The sequence below is a fragment of the Triturus cristatus genome, chromosome 3_1 (assembly GCF_964204655.1).
Source record: "Triturus cristatus chromosome 3_1, aTriCri1.1, whole genome shotgun sequence".
NCBI classification, from domain to species: domain Eukaryota; kingdom Metazoa; phylum Chordata; class Amphibia; order Caudata; family Salamandridae; genus Triturus; species Triturus cristatus.
Window position 1 is genome coordinate 522,911,385 of NC_140583.1, and position 19,928 is coordinate 522,931,312.

Consider the following 19,928-nt stretch of genomic DNA (forward strand, 5'->3'; position numbering starts at 1 on the left):
ATTCCCACCTCTGGAGCCTCTTGGTAGCAGATTGTAGTGCGGAATGGTGAATCCAAGGTTACAATTTGCAGTGTACCTAATCGATTTTTAGATTATGGTGTTCTAGCAAGGCACTCCCATAATTACCCCAAAGGTGGTAGTGTCCATTAGGTCAAAGACAAGTCGTTCAGTATGCCCATTAACACACTAAGGTTAGAGCCCCTGTCTGAAAACAAATTAGTCCAGAAGACAACTTTAAACAATCTACTGCTCGCACAGTCTTAGGTTTTTCTTTGGGAACATTTGTGAGCCCAAGCTTGGGAGCTACGGTCAGATCAAAGAATTTGTCTGTGGCCCCTGTGTCAATAAGTATGGATATTATGTGCCTCCACTGTGGGGATAAGATTACTGTGACTCAGATAGTCAGATGCCGCAGAATTTGTTTTCCTACATTGGTCAGATATTGTGAGATCTGTATTGATTATGATGATGAGGCAATCTCTCTTCTGGTCGAGAGCCTTACTTTTACTTGTTCTTGATTGACTTCTAGACTAGCGACAGCCTTAGACATTTTTGGTTTTGCTGAACATTTCCTAACGAAATAACCAGCTTTGCCACAATTAAGGCATACGCTTAATTTGCGGCAACGTCACTTTTCCTCATTAGATAGTTGACTTCTTATACCAACTATCTGCATAGGTTCTTTATCAAAAGGCTTACTGTCTGATTCCTTCTTCTCGGTTTGAGTACGGGTGGGCGGAACTTGCGTAGTCGCGCTACACAAAGCTCAGCGAAACAGTAAAAAGTCTCCGCAAGCACGCAAAAGTTCAGCAAACATGTGGAATTGCTTGTTCCGCCTGTTCGCAATGCTTTTTTCTTGTTCGCACGATGTTTGCGTGCTCAGGGAGAAATATCTCGCAAACACGCATTTTGAAAGCTTGAACAAGCAAAAAATTCAGTGGATCGCAGAATTTTTGGCCATTCCGCGTTCTCCGTGGAACGCGAAATTACCTAAATTCCTCAAATTCCGCGAGATGAACGGAATTTACCACCCAGGCCTAGTGTTGAGAACAATTACTCTTGTGTCACTGGGAGATTGGTCACCCTTTCACTTGCCCAATCGGTGAACTAGCTTAACCACAAGATCAATAAATTCTGCACAATCGTTGGGCAGATCAACTCTGTACGAGAGGGACTCTTTAAGGTCATCTCTCAATAGAATAAGGATGTTCTTTTCACTTCCTTCCAGCACGTTTCCATTACTAGTCGATTAAAACTTGTAATATAAGTCAGCAAGCCTTAGAACCTTGTCATAGGTTTAATAACTCATTGTCAATTGCTTGGATAAAAACATGTTTTGCAAATAACTTAATCATAGTAGCCATAATAGATGAATAGTTGTACAAAAGGGGATTGTTTGTTTTGATTAAAGGAATTGGCCATTTAGCTGATACACCTCCCAAATAAGAGATTATAAACACTACTTTAGCAGCGTCATTGGAGAACGCCTGAAGTTTGCATCGGAAACGTGGTTGACATTGACTCATAATGGCTGCAAATTTAGTACTGTTGCCATGAAAGCATTCTGGAGCGGCTAAGGGTACAGAACTGTGTGTAGAGACAGATACATACTGGTTCTCCAAACACCGGCTGGGTCAAAACTGTGCGACTAATGCAAAGGAGAACAACCTCTTAACTGGCCTATCTAATTTTTACAATGGTACTCACTCTAACTAGACATTTCCCATTAGCACAAGTGGCTGTGATATGTGATCTGAAATCAACAACATCTTTAACTTAACTTCTTAATCGTCACGCTGCCCTCCCTTATGATGTCATCCAAACAGTATTGAAAGACTTTCCTCGGTGGTAAGGATTTCTTTGAAATACATAGTTGTTTTTGCCTGTATAGCCACATTTTGGTGTCAACTAGAATTACAGGAGGAAGTTGTTTTGGACAAGAGGCATATTATTATGGGGCAAATGGCCTATTTGGCTATGGAAAATCATTCGAAGGATGATATTCTTGATTGGTATATGCTGTCCCCAGAGTACCTAAAGAGGGGAGGTATTTTTCTTTTTTTAAATCAAAAAAGTCATTTATGACAAAAAGAAAATAAATTCAGAAGTTTTTTATTGTGACCTTTTGTTTGTGTTGGTATGATTCATGGTATGTATGAGTAGAATGAAAGGTGAGATTGGAAGGTTGATGGTGTTATATTTTCTTTGGGGGATACTATAATTTTCTTCCAAACTAAGAGAAGCTAACAATGGTCTCTTGCAAATTGACATGACATCATGATTTTGTTGTATCTGTAAATGCCTTTGTGAATCTATTTAAATTACATTTAATTAAAAGAAAGTATATAATAAGATAGAAAAGAAAAAAATATTTTTGATAAATAAACAAAAGAAAAAAGAAAAGAAATGTGTACAGTGAGATTTTGTGCTAAAGGGAAATGTCTAGTTAGAGTGATTACCACTGTAAAAAATAGATAGGCCAGTTAAGAGGTTGTTCTCCTTTGCATTGATTTCTTTCCCCCTCCTCTTAGGCCTTAAAGCAACTGGGGGTTACCTTTGTGTATACAAAACTGTGCGACTATCCTTGGGTGAAGTATCCCTCCATTGTGTGAAATGTGTCTCTATCATTGCAACTCTTCATTAAATGTTGCATTTTCTCCTTTTAGCCTATTCAGATCTAGTTGCAACTGCTACATTAACTCAGACTGGTTATTTGCATCATCGAGGTCCCCTGATATGGCATGTGTTAGATCGCACATGAATATTTGGTTGTGATTGGTCATGACGCTGCCTGAAAGGAATGTTAGGTGTGTGGCTTAGCCTTCTGTCATAAACAACCTACCTGAATCCCAGATGAATGCAATGGGCCGTTGGAACTAGTTCCATAATCCTCCCTATACCTACTATCGGTTTAAAGGAGGAGACACTGCTGCAGTGGCAAATCCCAGGGGTAAGAGCCCTGCCAACAGTATGTACAAGTTAAAAATAAATACTTGATATGTTTATTTGCACCACGATGTTGCAACTGAGCTCAGCACGTACTAAAATCAATACTGTTAATGCGTCTCTCCTTTTCTTCTTGTTCTTTTTGTCATCTAGGTGCAAGACTGTTGCAGGTCGTTCTTTGCGGTAAGGTCGAAGTGGGAGTATCAAGGGAGCTGGCAAGACAGAGTCCTGGAAGCCAGGAAATAGGTAAGTGGCAGGCAAAGAGGCTAAGCGAAGGGGAGGAGTGTGAAGAGTCATGCCAGTCAAACCAGCCGTCTTGCTCTAGTAACTATATGAAATAATAAATGCAGAATTATCCAATGAACATTAACGGCTCTTACAATCACTGTTTGCTAATATATCATTTATTGGATGAAGCCTGACCTGCTTTTGATCTTTGATTACTTCAGGGAACACAAGAGTCTCCTTGCTGATGTGCCTGAGTTTCTGATTCGTTCTGGCTTGGATGAGACCAAGAATATGGATATGATGATATTATCAATTTACAGCTGCTCTTTAACTCTAAAGGAGTGTCTCTCTCAAGTAACTCTGTACAGTATTTGCATTGTCTCTTTCGAAAGAGGGTTAAACCAATTGTTCGCAAGAAAATGTTAAGTCTCCCTTCGTAGTGATTTTATTAGATGTATTATGCTTGGGTTCCAGTGGAACAAAGTGCTCTAAAGTTTTACACAAGTGCCTCAACCTACACCAAAAGTCACAATGGTATGCATGAGCAAATATATATCAATTGTTCTAGCCTTTTTATTAATGTCTCTTTGAAAATCTCTTTTTTTCTTTTTCAGTTTCTCTGCAAGATGAAGGATGGATTCCAGGAGACGAGGGCGAGGATTCCAGGCTGGGTCAAGAAGAACTCTCAGGTGGAGGCCAATGTAAGTGATCCTCAGTGGCTCCAAACGGTGTCTGTGAGAGCTATCAACGAAGCCAAGCAAGCAGGAAAGTCAAGATGAGGTATTTATAGGTGTGCCTTATTAAAATGGGCACTCTCTTTCTCGTTAAATCTTGCGAGAGTTTGAGCATTGCTAGTTTGGGCATTTGAAATGCACTGGAAGGCTTTGGGGTCTGGACACAATAAGTCCCAAGGAAGAAGGTAGGATGTAACCTTCACATTAGCTCACTTCAAAAAAGACCTAGAATTTGGAAGCTCTTTTCATATGCCACACGGTTGTGTTTAGAAAGAGAAGCCACCACTAATTAATGTAAGGAGGGACACAAATTCTCCACATATCTTCTGTCATCTTCACTGCTGCATGCGGATGGAAAGTCCAAACATCTGAATGTTGGAGTGAGACAAGGCATCAGCTTCATTACTGAGAATTCCAGGAACATGTCTGGCTTTAAACAAAACATTATGTTTCAAGCAAAGACAGTCAGGTCCCTATAAGACACACACAATGCTCTAAGCGAACAATGGGCATGTGAGCCCTCTTTCTGTACTCTAGGGAACTGTACTATTAAAGAGGGAGCTGTAGATGCTTGTGTGCATCCTTCTGTAATACCGATAGTGATGGTGCAGATGTAGCGCCAACGCTGTCTTGAGGGGCTGTATACTTATTTGCTTGGAGGCATGATGCCAGGCCACAAAAGGAACACACATTTGAATTTACATGATCTAGTGGAATGTGTACACACTTTTCTATTGGAAGCCTATCAAGACCCTCTATTATCCCCACTATAGTGTTGCTGATGAAAAGGCTGTTTGAAAGCGTTCTTATTATTGACCATCTCCAACAGCACATTCACCTCATGCTGATCCCATCTGATGCCAGGTCTTTCAACCTTAGTCCACCTGAAATCACAATAGTAATCTAGCAATGCATTACCCCTTTAATCATGATGGACACAGTCACGTGAAATATGATATATTATATAATATATATTCTTTCTCTTTTGTCACAAACTCCCTCGTTTTTGCAGTGATCAGTAAAAAGAATCCTCAACAAAATCCCCTTTCCAAATCTTCACTTTTACATCATCTGGCACATGCGCAGTGAGCTTTCAGCATTTAGAAATGATTGTTTCCTGACCACCTATCTCTAAAGAGCGACAGCACCACCTTTTTCCATAGAATTTTCATGTTTCGTAACTTTATCTGTAGCCGGTGAGAGGCTTTGTGCACAGATGCTGCTCCATTCTCACCCATTTTACCCTTTTGTCCACTTTCTCCCCTTTCTGGTCAGATGAAATGGCAGCCACAGATATTTACAAGTCTGCAATGGTGAAGAGTATATTTTCATATGGTGCCTTTCGGAAGGTCGCTGATGAACTAGTGGTAGGCTTATCAGTGCCCCTCCTGGCTAACTGTATATGTAACTGCGCTGCAGAAACCAAGACCCATGAAGTTGAGTTAGGAGTGTGCTTATCACTTGCCACAACTGGGGGAACATGTGGAGGTGGCAAATTCCAACTTCAAATCCGTTGGTCATCACAGTGATTGCATCTGAAATGAGTTCCTGTACATAGTTATATGATCTGAAGCCTTGTTCTTTGAACCCAGAACAAGATCTCTGAAAGTTTGTCTGTTCTCCCCCATGTTCAGAGGACTTCATTCGACCCACTATCTTTAGCCTAAGTGTTGGTGTGGGGTTGAGGGGTACTTAGTGAATGGATACGGTGTTTAGATTCTTTGCAAAAGGAACGACCCCTGAAGGCTCGGATATGTTCCTTGCATCTGGCAAAGGGAAAATCTGAATAATTTGCTTCAGATAGGCCCTGCACTCAGTGCAGCCACTTTGGTCCTTGGCCACCTGTTAACTGGGCCTCTTTTTAACAGGAGGAAAAGCTGTTTGTGGGAGTATGCTATATCACTTGTGTGCTCAACATCCTGTCCCTCAGGCTCGGAATCCAAATCAACTGATGGACCTGATGACCCTCCTCAAACTTCCAGTTTAGCTAGGTCAGGTTTGTGGAGTTGGGAGATCAGGGTTCGAACCTTTCCTTTCTCTTGCCCATACTGCTAACTACAGCCATCTTGCAATTTGACTTTGGCCAAACAAAAGACAATACAACTAAGAGCAGTTATGGGGCACTGCTGAAATGGGCTAACACAATCAGAAAAAAATTGATAATAGCATAGACCAAATAACAGTAAATTGCAAGCATACTCAAACACTTTCAGAATCAACACACTGAACAGACCAATTCCCCAAGACCCTTTCCTCTCCTCCATTTAGAAGATCCTTGTTCCTTTTCCAGGTCAGATGTCCCTCCTGTTCGACATAAATGGCCCCAAAAACAATTTCCAGAGAACAGCTAGCTCTAAGAGGTTAGAAAACAGCCAGCCCGAGCCAGGAAGGGAGATTCCAAAGAAGGGGAGAAGTGAGTGATGCTGCAACAAACATAACAAGCATTGGAAGTGCCAATAGGTCTCGCTGTATATTGGAGATTAGTATATAAAAAGTATTAAAGAGCAGTGAAAGTATTAAAGAGCAGTGGTAGCAAAACGGAAAACAAACCCCGACAACGTGAACAGAAAAGGAAAAAATAAATGATCTACCGTATTTTTTAATAACACGCAATGCTTAATTTTAGTGAAATAAAATGCTCTGTGGTTTTTTAATATTATTTTTAAGTTTGACTGTTTGGTATCGTTGTATTAATCACACAACAGACACAGGTTTAATTGGGCCGGGTCCTGCCAGTGATCTCCATTGTTAGCTCAAAAAAGCTGGTGCCGAAACAACTGGATATGCACCGCGATTTACTTCCAGCCACACCTTACATGACTCCAGCATCTCTGCCCATGTTCGCTGGCAAAACGGAAAACCAACACCGACAACGTGAACAGAAAAGGAAAATAAAATCATCTACCGTATTTTTTAATAACACGCAATGCTTAATATTAATGAAATAAAATGCTCCATGGTTTTCTAATATTATTTTTCAGTTTGACTGTTTGGTATCGTTGTATTAATCACACAACAGACACAGGTTTAATTGGGCCGGGTCCTGCCAGTGATCTCCATTGTTAGCTCTACAAAGCTGCTGCCGAACCAAGTGCATATGCACTGCGATTTACTTCCAGCCTCACCTTACATGACTCCAGCATCTCTGCCCATGTCCGCTGGCAAAACGGAAAACAAACCCCGACGACTTCAACAGAAAAAGAAACAAAAATGCTCTAACTTATTTTTTTTATTTTTTTTTTATTGTCCTCATTTAACCAAAATATGCTCCAACTCATAGAGAGGTTTCTCTGACCCATTTTTAGAACATTTAAAGGCAAGTTTTTACCGGTCTGGTCATGCCCCGAGGGGAGGAAAGGATGCCTTATAACTCCAGATCCGAACCTTCAAATACTCATATGAGCCTCAACCTTTGTCTTGAGAGTTTGGCAGAGCCACAATTCCCTCCTCAGGGAGAAAAAAGTTTTTCCCCCCTAGGGTTTTTTGTGGGGCATATTTTTAATCATTGGACCCAAAGATCAAAACCAAGAACAGATATCATGAAAATACAATAAAATTACAATAAAGTAAAAAAAAAGGAACTTTATATATAGCTAACTCCTGTCTCCACCCATTTATCTCAGATTTCCCAATATTTTGTTTTTTTTGTACTTTTACCAGCTTGATCTAAGGAGGATACCCTCTGAATGGAATGAATCCATTCTTCCTTCGTGGGAGTGCAGGACAGAATCCATTTAATACAAAGCTCCCTTCGAGCTAGTAGAATCAAAGTAAAAAATAAAGCTTGGTGACTTTTTGTTAATACCCCTCCAACTGCTTCCCTTGGGAATAGCCCAAAAATTACCGACATAGTTGTTAATTTTATATCTGAATCCATAATATCTGATATGGTCTTACCCACATTATTCCAAAAGACGTGTATTACCGGGCAGCTCCAGAACATATGGACCTCGTTTGCCTATCTTTTCCACACTTAGGGCATTTCTTGATTTCACGGCTTCCCATTTTCGATAATCTCTGAGGAGTCCAATAAGCTTTATGGACTGTGAAGAGATGATTCTTTTGTAAGGGGGCAGCATTTATACAAGACCATAAAGAAGACATAGATACTTGCCCTATATTTTCGAGATCTTCATCCGGTAGGTCTTTCCTCCATGTCTCCATGAATGAGACCTGCTCCTCTTCCCCATTTTGGGCAAGTAGCCAGTACCATTCTGCCACTTCTTTTACTTGTGTTTGTCGAGAGGATATCTTTAAAACCAAGTTCGAATTTCCTTCCAAATCTTTTCTAGAAGATTTTGTCCAGCTTAACAGTTGATAGTATTTAAACTTTGATACTTGATCTTCACAGATTACAGATATATGGGACCAGGATATAAGTTCCACCTCAAATAAAAGTTGACCCCAGGTATTAATTCCACATCTCCTCAAAGGTGTTGCAAGAGCATCCTCCAGACACAAGGGCGCCCCCGGAGAGTCCCAAACTGGTGTAATATCATTATAATAAGGAATTTTTAAAAGGCGGCTCACCTGGGACCAAAGCTTTACTGCATGTAGCAGAATCTTCAATGTAACTTTTTTGAAAAATTTTGGATGACCACATTTTAGAAGGAAACATCCAGCTTTTTGGGAAAGGTCAAACGTAAGCGCCTTATAGAGAGGCGAGAACATAGAACTTTCAATCATCAATTGTCGGAAATTTTTTAACTGGAACGCACACAAATATAGGTATTAATCAGGGGTTGCAATACCTCTATATTCTTTTTTTTTCTCAGTTTTTTCAGGGCTATTCTCGGGCTTTTATTTCCCCATATGAGGCTTGAAAAAAGCCCTTGTACCTTCCTAAACCAGGCTCTTGGGAACTCTAAGGGAATGGTATTAAATAGGAATGTATATTGAGGAAGGATTGACATTTTTAATAAATTAGATTTGCCCAGAAAGGAGATAGGCACCGCTCCCCAAGTTTGTAATTGGGAGCTTACTTTTTTTGTTTATCTGTGCAATTTTATCAATATTTTGAGCTATCTGTATCCCCAGATACCTTATTTCTTTTTTTGTGTAGATACTTTTGAAATGTGTGTTCCATTTCATTAATTCTGTCTTTTGTTGATTAAGTAAATATCCTGAAACCCTACCAAAATTTTCTAATTTAGACCAAATTCCTGTGTATGATGTCTCTAGGTCACCTGAAAAGATGATAAGGTCATCCGCATATAAACCGATTTTTTTCTCCCATCCATTACATCTAAATGGAATAATATTCTGGCTAGTTCTCAGCTTATATGCCAGTTGTTCCATATACATATTAAAAAGTAACGGGGAAAAAGGGCAGCCTTGTCTAGTCCCTCTTCCAATCTGTATGGATCTAGTTAATTTCCCATTCACCCAAATTTTTGCTGAGGGGTTTTTATAGATGGCTTTGATTGCTGTCATACATGTTTCACCCAGATCAAAACGTTGTATCACTTTGAACAAAAATGTCCAATTGACCCGATCGAAAGCTTTGGCAGCGTCAAAAGTCATTGCTGCCAAAGAGGTCTTGTATGTTTGGGCCATATCTATAGCTCCTATAAGGTCCTGTACTAATTCACTGAGCTGTCTCCCTTTCATGAAGCCCTTTTGATCTGGGTGTATGATCGAACCCATCACTTTATCTAGGCGTTTGGTGATAATCTGTGTGTAGATCTTATGATCACAATTTAGGAGGGAGATAGGCCTATATGACTCGCATATTCGTGGGTTTTTGTTTGGTTTTAACAGGATTGTGATAGTCGCCTCTTCCCATGGCGCGGGGGGGGGGTATTACCCTTTAAAAAGCAAGAGTTGAATAGTTGAGAAAGAATAGGTGTCAGTTCTTCTTTTAATAGACTGTATATCTCATTCGGAATGGAGTCCGGGCCTGCCGCTTTACCCTTTTTTAAAAACCTAATGGCTTGAGTTATTTCTTCCACAACTATGGGGCAATTTATTTGTTCTTTTTCATTTTGTTGAAGTGAGGGAAGAGTCAACGTATTTTTTAATAACACCAGCTTTAATTGGCCTGGCTCCTGCCAGTGCTCACCATCGTTAGCTCTAAAAAGCTGGTGTCGAAACAAGTGCATATGCACTGCTATTTACTTCCAGCCACACCTTACATGACTCCAGCATCTCTGCCCATGTCTGCTGGCAAAACGGAAAACAAACCCCAACTTCAACAGAAATGGAAACTAAAAACGCTCTACCGTGTTATTTAATTAATAACACGCAATGTTTAATATTAGTAAAATAAAATGCTCCGTGGCATCATTTTTAGGTCTCGCCTGAGCCAGCGCATGCGCTGCTCTGTGAGACATTTAGTAGGTGTGTTTTCAAAGTGCTACCCCACGCTTTGGCTGGCCTAGCGCTTGCGTTCACGTGAGCGTGCATGCGCTCAACCGCCCGCTTTCAGCGCCCGATCAGGTGCCATCTGCCTTTCCTCTCGCTTGCTCTCTGAACCCTCCTCCGCGTCTTCCGTTAATTTGCGCTGCTTTCACTTTCGCCGCACACCAAACAGAGCCTTGATGACTGCAGTGACTCGCTCAGGCTTTCGTCCGGCTTCAACTTTTCAGGTACTTTCTTTCTCAGCATATACTTGTTTGGTGATGTCTTTGTTTCATGTGGGGCTGTTCTATACGGCACCGCCCGGCAGCCTGAGTTGCGCTTTCCTCCTCGGTTAGATTACTGCCCCCACAGTCTATATGCCATCTGGGTCACCGGCATGGAGATAGTTGTGGCAGGGGAGTCGCGGCGACCAGCAATGGGCCTCCTGGACTCAGCACTTTTGTTATTCCTTTTCAAGCCCCTGCTCTGCCCCGCGCCCGTTGTTCTGCATGGCGGCGCTTCCACAGGATCAGCCACACAAGTCGTTCTCTATGAGGGGCCGCGCTGAGTATAAAAGTCACTGTCCTCGTTGAGCCCGCTTCTCTTGGTAGGATACCACTACAGCGTACCTGCGTCACAAGTGGGCAAAGTTCCCAATTCCTGTGCCGTGGAGGTGCTTTTCAGCCTGTCGGCGAGCCCCGGGGTTAAGGAGGGGGGGAGACGCCGCTTACTTTCAGATGCCACTGCTGTCCTGGAGGGTCACATTCACCACCACGATGCACTGGCTGGATCTTTGGAGAGCATCGGCGTCACATCCTTGCTGCCATCTTGTCTCCCAATCACCTTGGGGTTTATAAGTTGATTACTCGATCAGGCGGCCATGTAGATGATCAGCGGAAGGCTCAGAGGCTGCACAGGGTGTTCTGACATCTGGATCGATACCTTTTGTGGGTGATGAAGCGGTTAGCGCCACTTTATAGCTGATGTGTGCGGGGCTTCCACAGAGCTTCAGCTCCAAGCGGCCATTGTAGTTGCTGGTCCGGCCATGCCCCCCAGGTAAGCAACTTAATGTAATTTAATGCCAAAGCATTAATCGAACACGCATGAGCCATACTTATACATTAGGAGATGTCTTAAGTGAAATACATCTCTGATTGCTTTTTTCTGTTACTCCCCCCTTTAATCCACTTTTCCCTAATCCAGTAACCCTTCAAATCTTCCTGAGTAAAATCCACCCCCTCCCTCTCTGCCCATCCTCCCACACCTTGAGGGTCACAGTTAAGTGAGACCATCCGTACTGCTACTTACCTCTCAAAAAAAATATGATAGGTGTGACTCCAAAAGGAGAAATAGCCAAATTCAGAGGTGGAGAGAACATTAATAAAGGATGCTTACTTAATAGCCAAATTCAGAGGTGGAGAGAACATTAACAAGCATTGGCATAGCCAATAGGTCTTGGTTTTGGAACCTTATAAGTGTTTAGCCATGCAACAGTTGATGTTCTTGCACCAAGGATATTGTGCTGCATAACTAAATACTTATAAGGTCCCAAAAGCGAGACCTATTGGCTATGCCAATGCTTGTTAAGTTTGACTGTTAGAATAAAAGTCATACTGCAGTTACCCTCAGGGTAATTCATAACAGATGCACGTCAAAACATAAACAAAGGCACAGTTAAGATAAGGATAATTTCTAACAGATGCACGCTGAAAGAGAAACAAAGCCACAGAGCTTCTTTAGGTCGGAATGGTAGTCAAACTGCAGTTATGAGAAGGATAACTGTTAACAGATGCACGTCTCTGTAAACAGGGGCCATCACACGCTACACAGTGTGATGGCCAAACTAAATACTCACTAAGTAAAATTGTCAGAAGGAGAGAAGGGAGGGCGCTGTCTAGGCTTGACCTAATAATGTCCTGAATTAGCAAAATGGACAAGTAGGGGCTGGTTGGGACATAGAAGAGTTGACGTAGTTGACCTGCTTAACTCCAAAGAATCATGATGGGGAATGACAAGTACTTGCTGAAAAGAGGAGCTTCAGGAGTGTGGGCTCTGAGCCAGAAATAAAGGGAGCTGGCGGGAGAGAAAAGCCGCTGAGATTCTTCCAAGCGGAGCAGCAGGACAAGCGGAGGCCAATGGGGCCACAGCTCAAAGGCATGCGCCTTGTCAATCGCACAGTCGTGTGCTGAGGAGAACACACCATCCCTTATTCTAGTCTCAATGTTGCAATGGTTTCTCGAAAAGGGGAGTACAAGTCATGGCCTGCCCTAAATAGCCCCGGCCAGTGCAACATCGGGAGTGGAAAGCATGCATTCATTATTTCCTGGCTCCCATCCTGCAATTGGCCATACAGGAAACAGGAGGTCCCACCTGTACTGCCCACAGCCTCCCTTGCTCAAGAGTTGCAGGGTATGGGCAAGGATCTGCGTAGGTCCCTGGGTCGATTGAGCACTGGGCACCCCTTCAGGGCTGCAATCTATTAATTGTCAACTTTATATTTCACGGATCAATCTTCTAATTTGCTTTCCATGCTTTCGGGCCAGTGACATCACAGAACAACTGAGAGACTTAGATGTGAGTATTACATCATAAATTTGTAATTGAGTCCAAGGAGTAAAGTGACAGAAAGCAAACAGAACTATGGGCACAGCTAATGTATTAAAGGATTAGAAAGAAAAGCACATGGTTCTTTATTACTGTAAAAACGCAGATAAAGAATACAAATATATTTTAGGTTGGGGAGGTTTTTGGCTCATAGCAATGAAAAATCCATACGCGAAATAGCAGTGACAGAGAACCTTACGAGAATGGTATTGTGCATGCTTCTTTTCCGAATTTCAATTAGTTCCTTGCTCATCTGTTGGGCTGCTTTTATTTTCTGTTGTGGACGATATTATTGTACAATATCATAATGTGTATAAATGTAGTTCTTCAAAAGATGGTAAGCCACTGCCAAGAAACAGGCCATTAAGGGGATAAGGGATCCGCAACTGGGAGAACTTCCCCAGCCGGACCCCTGTTGTTATTCAGGTCCAGCATCGCAGATCTTTCCATAGCTTGTAACAATGCAGGCTACGGTGCTTGTAGACCCCCAGGGTCCGCATCTTTCAAGTGATGTGCGACAGATTTGTTTATTTTGGTGGGGACTGACCTGGACATAGCACAAAATAGCAAAGGTAAAAGCAAAATTAATAATTTATATGTCCACATCATAACGTTTGCTAACTAAAGTCCTACCTTTTTAAAAGCATAAGGCCAAAACTAATGCATTATCTGCTCTTGTATGTTAGTAATTAAAAAAATTTAAAAAACAATATTTAAAGCAGTGTTCATATTCCCAGGTTTTATGTTAATTGAAAGCCCTAGCACATGAACTATTATGCAAATAAGCTCTTTTTACATATATTAGGAGACTCCAGATCAATGGTAAGAGGCCTGCTAACTTCCCTTAAAAAAGTGTAGGTAATTAATATTTTAACCATCATTTCATCTAATGTGCACACCCAACATCTATAGAGGCAGCATATGGTGTTCTAGATTGTATTGTATTTAAATATATTTTTTGAAGATGATGAAGAAAAATATTTGAGCCTTGTTACCCATGTTGAAATACCTCTCTGTATGTAAGTATTGTTGGTAGAATACAATTTTTCAAAGCAAATGTGGGTTCCATACCTGAGTATCTCCAGATCCATACAGCTGGCTGTAATGTGACAGGGCCTACTCTGTAACTATTTCCAGCTCACCTGATGTAAAGTTGGGTGCCTTGTCTCCAGAAGACTCAGACAGTTTTGGATGCAGAGGTTGCAGAGTAGTTATGTTTAAGGAGGAGTGCACAGACAAAAAGTTAGGAGGCAAGTAATCGGATCTCTGCAATGCATGTACGTCACAGTGACATACGCACACATCAGCTGATGCATACGTCAAACATTGAATGTTTCAAAGTCATTCACAAATTGTGCACCAATGGCAGTGTATTGCCTGGATGAAGGGCTGTCCCAGATGTCGGAGTTTTTCTGTCTTGTATGACGGAGAACTTAGGCACCAGCCATTTTAGGTATCACGCATAATGGATTCGATAGCGATGTTTGGAAAATGTTGGCGTTTACATATATGACACATCCTATTAGAACCAGCCATCAGAGATATTATGTTAGGCCTCAGCATCGTCCACCGATGCTATTTGTTGGTTATGCACAGTGTATGATGTATTTTAAACCTCTGATGATAAATTAAAAAAATAATAATAATTTTAATATACCACAATATTTAAAATGTATATAAAAAAACAAAGAAATGTGAAAGATCTATTTATAAGCACAATACAAATCTTAAACAATATATCTATAATGTTTTTCAATTCTCTTATGTAGGGGACAAGCTGGTCAAGCAAGAGGGCGAAGATGGCAGATGTTGGTCTTCCACTATTCCCCAGACCTGACTGACCTGCAGGAGACATGTCATCCAAAAATATCAGTTTGCAAGGCAAACAATTTTGAACTTGGCCCATCAACTAACACCTGAACTGGAGCCACACAACCACAACTGCACTGCAAACATCTGCCCTTCACTGGAAAAAAATTGCAGTTCTGCATTTTGCAACCACTTGTTCATTCTAGTACACAGTTGGGGTTTGTGGAGGAATGACCCATTCAAGTTTTTCATGTGTGCTCCAAAGGTTCACCAGTTTGATGCTTAGTCACACAAATTACATCAAATTTCTAACTAATGTGGGTACCATAAATACTATAAATACTATAAAGGGGGAATTCTTTCCACTGGTAGGCATACTACACGTTCTTGGTGCCACATGTGGGACACATTTTCCTTTGGTACCACCCCATGACAGAGAACAGGTTTTCAGAAATCAAACAAACTTCCCTTCCATCAATATGCAGGTAGTTTGCATTCCGTACATGTACATCACTAGTGTATGTGCATGAATTGCCTGGATCCAGCCATGATTTGTTTGTACTATGCAATAGCAGCATACCACAACAGTTGGAACAATTGAAATAATGAGGGCCTGGTTTTTGGTAAGTGATGAAGATAAAAAGCACAACAAAAACCACACCACACTTGTCTTTTCTGTACACTCTGGATAAAATAGGATTATGTATTCCTACATGTTTTGCAGGAGACTCAGCATATCTTACCAGAACGTGATTGCTAACACCTTCGAGGAAACCAACAACACCAGGGGAAGTCTATTTGAATGAGGCCCATCTAAGAACCAGAAGGGTTGTGGAGCTGGCTTTTGAGCTGCTGAAAGTCAGATTATGTTGCCTATATACGACTGGTGGAGCCCTTCTCTACTCTCCAGACAAGGTGTGCCAAAATACAAATTTATGTTGTGTGCTGCAAACATTTTCCTGTGGAGGAACAGTTCTTTGATCCCAGATGAGGACTACTATAAGGATGGGCAGGGGGACATAGATTTGCACCATGAAGATGATAGTGGAGATGAAGAAGGTATTGACCTCTGCCAGGAAGTGATTGACAACTTCTTCACATGATGGTAAATGTGGTTGTTACATATATAAAATAGGTGTTTGCCTTTAGAGGGACAAACATCACCACGGCAGAATTCAGGTTCTTTACTTTGTAGATGTCTTAAGTAGGGTAAGCATCGTGCTTTGCAATCTTAGTGTCACTGTTGAAATGTATCTGTACACTGGGCGCTTACCTCCAGTGGCCACCATTTGTTATCTGACACATGAATGTTTGTACCAGTGGGTACAATTGCCTTAACATAGATTGCCATATTAAATGCACCTGTAAGCCGCTACTGAATGGTATTTACAGTACCTACTGTCTGTCAATTAGATGTTTTTGATGGGCTTCATCACTGGTTGTGACATCCCTGAAATGACAAGTAGAGATTTGTTGCTAGGCCTAAAATAGAGTGTAGCTGGGAATAGAAAGAGATTCCATTATTGGTATCACTTGTAACTGCCAATTTTAACTTAACTGAAAGGTAACTTAAAATGTCACCAGTGGGGTTAATGCACTTAAGCGTACACCATTGAGGTGACATGTGAAAACCTACATCCAAGCATGCCTTGCAGACTGTCAAAACAGTTGACACCATATTGCACATTTGACTTGGAAGTAAACTCACTTGCCAAGCCGTCACCTACATTTTAAATACCTATAAGTCATCCCTATGGTCTGACTTAAGGTACCTTATTTCTAAATAATCAGCACAAGGATAAAATATGATTAACATTCCATGGTAGTGAAAGATGTAATAATTTATGTTTGCCTATTGTAGATTGGTATTCACATTGGCTATTATAGGAAATACTTTATTAAGTATAATAAAATAGTACTTCCATGTGGAGGTAGCTATCAAAGTTGTGTGAAGTGTCAACTTAATAGTTACCTTAAATACAAAAGCTTGCCAAAGTTGGGTTTAATTGAACAGTTTTATAAATATGTATTTTCAAGCTTACTTTGCAAAGTTGACTACAACAGTCCTTTAGTGGCCTTTCCAGATTAGCTAGCAGCTGACTGCAGCTGTGGGCTGCCCTGTAGTTTCGTGTGTATTGCTCACAGAAACTGGAAAAAATAAGGGCATTTTGAATATGGATGGGTCCTACGCTGGAGCAGCCTGGCTGACGAAGGGAGCTGGTAGCCTGTTACAATGTTGTGATACGTTAAATGTTTGTTCTTAAAATAACAACACATGGAATCCAAATTGTTGCTATAAAGAGTATTAAGGTCTCATCTGATCCACCTTTGTCACCTTGGCCATGTACGATCAAGTGTGAAAGGTACAACACTATCCTTAATGATGAGTCACTTGAATATGAAGAGAAAAAAAACAAGAAAAGACCTTTGTCTTGTTAGACTGAAAGTAAAGATGCATAGGCATAAACCAGATGAGCTTGACTACCTTGTGTATGGTTTACGTCTGCTTCTGAGGATGTAGAGAATGTGACCAATTACACACTAGTGGTATAGAGGTTACATAGGTGCACTCCAGCATAAACTGCGTCCACATGAGCCCCAGACTGGTATTGGTGTCTGACTAAACAACTATGAATTAACAAGGCAGTGGTACCTTCTAACGCATTTACAATTGTAAGTGTAACATAAAAAACTTACAGAACTTGCATGTACATAAGGCAGGGTGAAATGATTGGATAATATGAAATGCAAACACCACTATGTTGCTTACTGTGAGATGTAATCCTTGTCTACTCAAACATGTTAGTAATAAGTGGGGCACAGGGCAAAGCCATACCTCCCACTGATCCATTCAACCCTCTCCCACTGAAGCATCCATCCATCCATCCATCATATCTTAAGGGTCAATTTTATTTTTATTTATTTATTTTTAGAGTTTTCTATAGTGCAAACCAGACCCAGGGTAGGGTATCAGAGCGCTTTACATACAGAGCAAGGTGAAAACAATTAGTGAAAACACATTCAATACCAAAACAAAGAATAAAAGTAACAGCATATAGTAAAAGGGTTCGGGTGGATAGCAGCATTGAGCATTGTTCTGAGGAATAAAAACAAGTTCGAGTTCATGTAGGTCTTAGCTCCGCGGTCTCATTGACTCGAAAGTAGAGGTATTTAGGAGGTTGTATAGCTGGGGTCGTGATTGTGCAGATTTAAGGTAGGAATTTGATCATCAAGAATGATTTTGCTTCCTTTTTGAAGAGAGGTGTAGAGGAGATTTTTCTAATGTATGGCAGAAGCGAGTTCCATATTTTTGGCGCGGCTCCGGAGAAAGCTCTGTTGGAGGTTTTGGTCTTGTTGAAACTTGAAGGTTTCAGAAGTAGATTGTCTGCGCTCCTAGAGTGTCTGTTTCCTCCCGATAAGGTAAGTTTTTGGGCTAGGTACTGGGGGGTGTTGTGATGTAGCGGCTTGTGAGTGATACAGGCCATCTTTAGGTGGATTCGACCTTCATAGGGTAGCCAGTTGAGTACCTTCAGGTGTGGTGATATGTGGTCGTATTTCCTGGATCCTGTTATGAGTCTTGCTGCAGCATCAAGACAGACTTTTAGAGGGGCGGTTGATATTTTCGGAAGTCCTGAGAGGGTGGTACATCCGTATTCCAGCCTCGAGATAACTAAGGACTGAACTGCAGTTTTGAGGTCCGAGTTCTTGACGAATGGCTTCATTTTTCTGAGGTAGCTGAGGTGGAAGCGGGCGTTTTTAGCCAACAAGTTGATATGACTTTTCATGTTAAGGTTCTTATCCAGTGTGATTCCAAGTGATATGATGGAGTCCACCAGAGTCGGTGTGCAGTTCAGAGCAGTGATCATTTTGATCCACTCATTTGTCACCGTGGAGTTATTAGCTGGGGAGAGCAGAAGAAATTCTGTTTTTTGTGAGTTTAGCTTGAGGAAGTTGGTCGTTAGGCATTGGACGGTCTTTTCGAGAGCTAGATTCATTGTCTTTATCTCTTCGATAGGGGAGATCTTGATGTACAGTTGGATGTCGTCCGCGTACATATGGAAGGAGATGTTCGCCTGCTGTAGTAGATCGGTAAGTGGTTCGACAAAGGTTGAATAGCGTGGGGGATAGGCTAGAGCCTTGTGGAACTCCTAGTAGGTTAGGTGAGGCAGCAGAAAGATTTTTGTTGACCATGTACGATTGTGTTTTGTTTTCCAGGAAGGATTTGAACCATTGAAGGACTTTCCCAGCTAAACCCATCCTGTATTCTAGTCTTCTTAGAAGTTTGTCATGATAGACCGTATCAAAGGCTGATGAGAGGTCGAGTAGGACTAGCAGGCAGGTTTCGTTGCGGTCAAGAGCTTGAAGGGCGTTGTCTACTATGTGCAGGGTGGCTGTTTCTGTGCTATGACCAGGTCTGAAACCCGATTGGTGGATGTTCAGTAGATTGAAATTCGAGATGTGTTGGTTCAGTTGTTGTTGAACACATTTTTCTAAGACTTTAGCTAGCATGGGAATGTTGGTTATTGGTCGGAAGTTGTTGGGGTCGGAGGTGTTAGCTGTAGGTTTTTTAGGATAGGGGTGACTTGTCCCGTCTTCAGGCAATCCGGGATGTGACCATGTGCTACCGAGGCATTGATGATTTGGTCCAGAGAGGTGTGATGGTATGGTAGAGGTGGGTTAGGCAATTTGAGGGGACAGGGTTATTGAAGTAGTTGTTGAGTTTGGTAGTTGCTAGAATATTGGTGATGTAATTAAGATCGTATAGTTTGAAAGTAGACCAGTGAGAGTTATTATTGGGCAGTGGTAGCTCATAAATGGCAGAGTCATGCTCTTGGGGTGACTGAGTTACTTGCCGCCGCACTAAGCTCGAGTTGGATGGAGTTTGTTTCAGTTGTGAAAAATGAGGTAAATTCTTCACTACTCAGCTATGATTTTGATGTTAGGAGTGAGGATTTGGCAAATTTGTTAGATTGTTGTTTCAGAATTGCAAAGTGTCTCTTTAGTCTATTTTTAGCCCTGTCTAGTTCTGATCTGAAAAAGTCTTTTTTTGATTGTAGAATGTTCTTATTGTAGGAGGTTCTAGATTTCCGGAGAAGTTTAAGATGGTGGGGGAAAGGACGTTGCCTCCATTTTCGTTCCGTTGATCTAAGTTTGTGTCTCTCTTCGTTCAAGGCTCCGCTGAACCATGGGTTTTTGTCTTTGTCCGGAATTCTTTTTAGTTTTGGTGGCGCTGCTTGGTCGAAGACTTTGGTCATTGAGGAGTTATAG

General features: G+C 41.4%; 1 long non-coding RNA gene across 3 annotated transcripts in view; it reads left to right on the plus strand.

The window, feature by feature from the left end:
- LOC146860532 (uncharacterized) overlaps nt 1-16,600 on the plus strand; it is a 38,071-nt gene extending 21,471 nt beyond the window's left edge. For 2 of the 3 annotated variants that reach the window (XR_014979158.1, XR_014979159.1), the window contains 3 exons: nt 3,100-3,192; nt 3,789-3,875; nt 14,621-16,600. This is a non-coding gene — a long non-coding RNA (uncharacterized LOC146860532). Of the gene's footprint in view, nt 1-3,099; nt 3,193-3,788; nt 3,955-14,620 lie in introns of all 3 variants that reach the window. The other variant, XR_014979160.1, reaches the window with a different exon arrangement.
- The last annotated feature ends 3,328 nt before the right edge of the window (nt 16,601-19,928 follow it).